A 6652-nucleotide genomic window follows, 5' to 3' on the forward strand; every position below is an offset into this window, starting at 1 on the left:
TTGGACCCTTCTGAGGCGATCCCTGAGGAGACCGGCACCGAGGGACACTTCGACCGCCCCGGTACATCTGCACCTTCCCAGCCTTCCCACACATTCGACCCATCTGTCCCATCCACCAGCACAGGAGCATCGTGGCCGCCTACATTACATGAAGCTGCTGGTGAGGAGATCGCTTTCCCTTTACCCCACCCTTCTGCCCCTGCCACCTCTAGTACACCTGCGGGTACTGGGCGACAGCGGCAGAGGGGTCAGGAAAAGAGTTATGCGCAAGAGTTCTTGCATCTGAATGCATCTTTCCAGAACTGTCTAAAAGTCTTGTCAGAGCAAATCTCCGCAGGCTTTCAGCAGATCAACTCCAGCATTCTGGAGGTGAAGACACTTCTGCAAACCATGCATTCAGAAGCAAGTTCTTCGCCAAACCACACCTTTTTCAGGTCTGTTGTGGAGCACATGGCAACACTATCTCCTACCCAGCAGATGCATGTAATGCATTCGTGCCACGGTGCTCTACAGCAGGTTACCTCCCAACCTCCACCTCCCACCACTGTAGTTCTTCCACCTGCACCCCCTCCAGCCACTTTCCATCCTCCCCCTCCTATTACATCTGCACCCCCTCCAGCCACTTTCCATCCTCCCCCTCCTATTACATACCAGCAACCTCCCCAGTACCAGCAACCTCCCCAGTACCAGTCATCTCCCCACTTCCAGCAACCTGCCCCGTATCAAACTCCTTCCCCGTACCAAACTCCTTCCCCGTACCAAACTCCTTCCCCATACAACTTTCCATCAACATCATCTGCTCCTACAGTCCCTGCCCAACCCTCCACTCCACCGCCCACCACCTCTTCTGCCTCCCACATGTCCACCCATTCTGTAGCTTTTTCCACACCATCACCTCTAACTGTTCCTTCCCCACCACGATCCCAGTCCTCTCTCCACACTCCCAGTGTCGAAGTGTCCCGCAGCCCCTCCAGCAGTATTTCCACCCCACACTACACAGATTTATGATGTGTTTTGTAATAAAAATGCCCATGTTTTTTTCAAACCTTTATTAAAAAAGTTTTTTTAACTTTAAAAACAGTTTACAAACAAAAAAATATTTTAAATAAAAGTTAAATTATTGTTTACACTGGTTGTCTGTCATTTCTTTCTGCGGCGAAATATGTTTAAAAAAAAGGTTGAATAAAGGGTATTTAAAAGGTAAAAAGGTATTCAAAACCAGGTATATAACTGTGGGTAAATTTTAGCTTTTTGCCACAGTTGTGTTCCTGGTTGTGTTTGAAGCAAAGTATTTCACCTAAAAAGTTGTGTTTATTGTTGGTGATTTCCTAACAATGTACACAACTTTTGTTAAAAGGTGAAATACTTTGCATAAAACACAACCAGGTTCACACCTGTGGCCTAAAGCTAAAAATAGTAAGACCATGACAAGATAGCCAACTTTGGTTGGCAAAGGTATATACTGTTGGTACAGAAGGTACACAAGTTTGGTTGGGCACAAATCTTTCACACTCTGTCATCCTGCCAGTGTACTCTGCCTTGAGGTGACATAAAGTATAGTGCAAAATTGTCCCTCATTACTGAAACCGTCACAGAACTTCTAGTGGTAATGTCATGGTAATCTTGCAAGGTGGTTTCTTCAGAGGTGTCCTCAATGGAAATGGGTTCCTTGCAGATAACAAAATTGTGGAGTACCACGCAAGCTTTGATCACCTCGTCAACAGTTTCTGTCTTGAGGTTGATCGCAGTCAATAGGACCCGCCATTTGGCTGTCAGAATACCAAAGGTACATTCAACCATTCTTCTTGCTCTTGTGAGGCGGTAATTAAAAATGCGTTTTGGTCTTGTCAATCCTCTGCTAGAGTACGGTTTCAAAAGGTGTTCTGACAGCTGGAAGGCTTCATCCCCTACACAGACAAATGGCATAGGTGGACCAGATGTTTGCGGCAGCGGTCTAGGGGGTGGGAACTGGAAGGTGTTTCCATACAGTTTACGCCCCATGGCAGACAGTTTGAAAACTTGAGAGTCATTGGAGCGGCCATAGGCCCCAATATCCACAGCAATAAATTTGTATTCCGCGTCAGCGATGGCCATGAGGACAATTGAAAAATATTTCTTGTAATTGAAATATTCCGATCCCGATCCGGCTGGCTTTACAATGCGGATATGTTTCCCGTCCACAGCGCCCAAGCAGTTGGGAAACTGACATATCTGTTGAAACTTGTCAGCAATTTCAATCCACCTCTCTGTTGTGGGCTCTGGTAAAAACTCTTCAGCTAAGGAGTCCCACAGTGCACGGCATGTGTACTTCACTATTCCAGATATGGTGGAAATCCCGAGTCTGTACTGGAAATGCAGTGACGAAAGGGATTCTCCAGTTGCAAGAAATCTGTGGGGAATTAAAAAACAATCAATTAGTTTAAAATCACAGCATTACATACCAAAACTCAGCTATAACACTTGGAGATACAAACTACCACCAACAAGATTGCAGTGAAAGTGTGCTCTGATGCGAGCACATCCAATAAATGTGGCTTACCTTAAAGTCACCATCAGACGCTCTGCGGGTGAAACAGAGAAGCGGCAATAGGTGTCCGCTTTTCTTATGAGGTGTGCAATGCGCTCCACCAAGTAATCAAAATTCTCCATTTTCATCCGAACATATCCAAAAAATTTATCCGGGTTTCGTCGAAGGTCCATGCAGAGTGTAGAATAGACCCCACGCGTCATTCTCTTGGCTGTGATGGGGTGGATCCACAAACGTCGTCTACGATGCCTGATGCGCTGCTGTCTCGCTCTCTCCTTCTCCAGAACAATCACCCTCAAACGATTCGCCTCCGCTATAAAATCCGCCAAATTCTTCAAAATATTTCCAATCACAACATCCATCTTCACCAGTAACTTGCTCTTCTCTCCAACCTGCACTTTCTCCTCGACAACCTGTCAAAGAAGGGCTGTAGGAACACTCTATATATAGTTTTCCAGTAGCCAATCCCGTTCGGAAGGCCACAAGGGTCAATTTTAAAAACCGGATCCGGCGTAATCCGTCGAAAAACGGATAGAAAAACGGATGAACCGGATGAGACGGATCCGGTTTTGTCTGTCAAGAAAAAGACGGATCCGGCAGAAAACCGGATCCGTCACATCCGGTTTTACTAAACATTTGCCGGATCCGGCGTTCCGGCACGACGCCGGATCGCGCCTGACGCCGAAAACCTGATGTGTGAAAGTAGCCTAACACTGGTGGATTTCAGGTCACCAACAAAGGCAAAGTCAAGTCATACAGCACCTGTTTCCCTGTCTGTATACAACGATGGCAAGCAATGATGGGAAAATATTGCTCATCTTCATATACATTACAAGTTATTAGCAGCATATCCCCTGTTAACACGGGACGGGCGATGTGCTGTTGATAAATTGACTTTTTATATATGTATAAAATAAGCGATTTGGTCATTCGGCACTTGGTTGCTGGCCTGTTTACACCAGCAGATAAGGCCTCTTTCACACATCAGGTTTTCGCCGTCAGGCGTGATCCGGCGCTTTTGACAGAAACCGGATCCGGCGAAATGCAATGCCGGATCCGGTTTCCCCCCCATTGACTTGCATTTGCGCCGGATCGCGCCGGATGGCCATGCGTTTCATCCGGTTTTCGCCGGATCCGGCAATGTGTCGCGATCCGGCGTCTGGGAAAAACGGCTACTGTAACGTTTTTTGTCTCCGGCGAAAAAGCCGGACACGCCGGATCCGGCGCGTCCGGCTTTTTCACACAATGAAAGCCTATGAGCGCCGCAATGCGCCTGATCCGGCGAAAGCCGGATCCGGTGGCCGGATCCGTTTTTTTTGGTCTGAGCATGCTCAGTAGCTCTGCCCACAAGACATATATAAAAGCAAGACAGTGGGACCCACAGCCACACCCAACATGCCACCCAAGAAAGCAACCAAGCGCAGCAGGAGAAGGCAGGCCTTTTATTTCAAAACAGGAATCACAAGATGAAGAGGAGCTCCCAGAAGAAGAAGGAAGGGGTGGACAGACACCTGGAGTGGGCTCACAATTGGTAAATTTTTTGCATCAAACGCAGAAACACAACATCACACTACACACAACACATAGAAAACAATGTTCTGCAGACCACACACAGCAAACAAATGCCTACATCCAAAGACATAACATTTTTTGTTTTCTTCTCTAGTCTTCCCAATCTGGTGCTCGGCCAAGAGGTCCTCGCAGTGCCTCCCAGGGTCGTCGGCGACAGCAACGCGGCGGTCACCAGCGTGTAAGTATAAATATTTTTGCTTTGTTTTTTTGCACTTTTTATTTCATTTCTTTTGTGGAGGCTAATTATGTTATTTTTGTCTTTTTCTTTAACAGCCTTCACAGCGTGCTCCCGACTCTGACGGTGAGGATGGAGGACTCGATGTGGACCACCTCATCGATCTCGTCAGAGAAAGGGAGCCGCTCTGGAATATGGCTGACCGCCGCCACGCTGACCTTATCGTTACCCGACGACTCTGGGAGGAAATCTGTTCGCTCCTTGTGGGCCGCTGGGAGGACCTCGATGTTCGGGCCCAGATTAAAGAGCGTAAGTATATACAGTACCGGTTGCTTGATGTAAACCAGTGTTTCCCGAACTCCAGTCCTCGTGGTCCCCACGGATCATGTGTTCAGGATTTCTATTTACTATGGAAATCCTGAAAACATGACCCCTGGGGACCATGAGGACTGGTGTTTGTGAAACACTGATGTTGTATACTAACCACTCCTTTCTCGTTTCAGGGAACAGAATTGTGAATCGGTGGCGGTCTGTGAGGGATCGTTTCAAGAAGGAGTTCAATAAAGAGATGCGGGCCCCGAGTGGATCTGGAGGACGCAGGAGCAAGTACAAGTACGCACAAGCCCTGTCGTTCCTCCGGGAAACAATGCTCACCAGAAGGTAAATATTACACACCACATGTGAAAAAAAATGTTAGATGTAACTTTTTTTTTTCAGCCAGGGCCATACCATGTCAGTATTTTAATTGTTTTTTTTTCTCTTTATTCCACAGCACGGTGAGCAGCACTCGGGAGCCTGCACGATTGGACCCTTCTGAGGCGATCCCTGAGGAGACCGGCACCGAGGGACACTTCGACCGCCCCGGTACATCTGCACCTTCCCAGCCTTCCCACACATTCGACCCATCTGTCCCATCCACCAGCACAGGAGCATCGTGGCCGCCTACATTACATGAAGCTGCTGGTGAGGAGATCGCTTTCCCTTTACCCCACCCTTCTGCCCCTGCCACCTCTAGTACACCTGCGGGTACTGGGCGACAGCGGCAGAGGGGTCAGGAAAAGAGTTATGCGCAAGAGTTCTTGCATCTGAATGCATCTTTCCAGAACTGTCTAAAAGTCTTGTCAGAGCAAATCTCCGCAGGCTTTCAGCAGATCAACTCCAGCATTCTGGAGGTGAAGACACTTCTGCAAACCATGCATTCAGAAGCAAGATCTTCGCCAAACCACACCTTTTTCAGGTCTGTTGTGGAGCGCATGGCAACACTATCTCCTACCCAGCAGATGCATGTAATGCATTCGTGCCACGGTGCTCTACAGCAGGTTACCTCCCAACCTCCACCTCCCACCACTGTAGTTCCTCCACCTGCACCCCCTCCAGCCACTTTCCATCCTCCCCCTCCTATTACATCTGCACCCCCTCCAGCCACTTTCCATCCTCCCCCTCCTATTACATCTGCACCCCCTCCAGCCACTTTCCATCCTCCCCCTCCTATTACATACCAGCAACCTCACCAGTACCAGCAACCTCTCCAGTACCAGACATCTCCCCACTTCCAGCAACCTGCCCCGTACCAAACTCCTTCCCCGTACCAAACTCCTTCCCCATACAACTTTCCATCAACATCATCTGCTCCTACAGTCCCTGCCCAACCCTCCACTCCACCGCCCACCACCTCTTCTGCCTCCCACATGTCCACCCATTCTGTAGCTTTTTCCACACCTTCACCTCTAACTGTTCCTTCCCCACCACGATCCCAGTCCTCTCTCCACACACCCAGTGTCGAAGTGTCCCGCAGCCCCTCCAGCAGTATTTCCACCCCACACTACACAGATTTGTAATGTGTGTTTTTTAATAAAAATGCCCATTTGGTTTAAAACCTTTATTAAAAAAGTTTTTTGCACTTTAAAAACATTTTACAAAAAAAAAAAAATTTTAAATAAAAGTTAAATTATCGTTTCACAATGGTTGTCTGTCATTTCTTTCTGCGGCGAACTATGTTTAAAAAAAAGGTTAAATACAGGGTATTTCAAAGGTAAAAAGGTATTCAAAACCAGGTATATAACTGTGGGTAAATTTTAGCTTTTTGCCACAGTTGTGTTCCTGGTTGTGTTTGAAGCAAAGTATTTCACCTAAAAAGTTGTGTTTATTGTTGGTGATTTCCTAACAATGTACACAACTTTTGTTAAAAGGTGAAATACTTTGCATAAAACACAACCAGGTACACACCTGTGGCCTAAAGCTAAAAATAGTAAGACCATGACAAGATAGCCAACTTTGGTTGGCAAAGGTATATACTGTTGGTCCAGAAGGTACACAAGTTTGGTTGGGCACAAATCTTTCACACTCTGTCATCCTGCCAGTGTACTCTGCCTTGAGGT

This window comes from Dendrobates tinctorius, unplaced genomic scaffold, assembly GCF_039654945.1.
Source record: "Dendrobates tinctorius isolate UK_male_01 unplaced genomic scaffold, ASM3965494v1 ptg000152l, whole genome shotgun sequence".
NCBI classification, from domain to species: domain Eukaryota; kingdom Metazoa; phylum Chordata; class Amphibia; order Anura; family Dendrobatidae; genus Dendrobates; species Dendrobates tinctorius.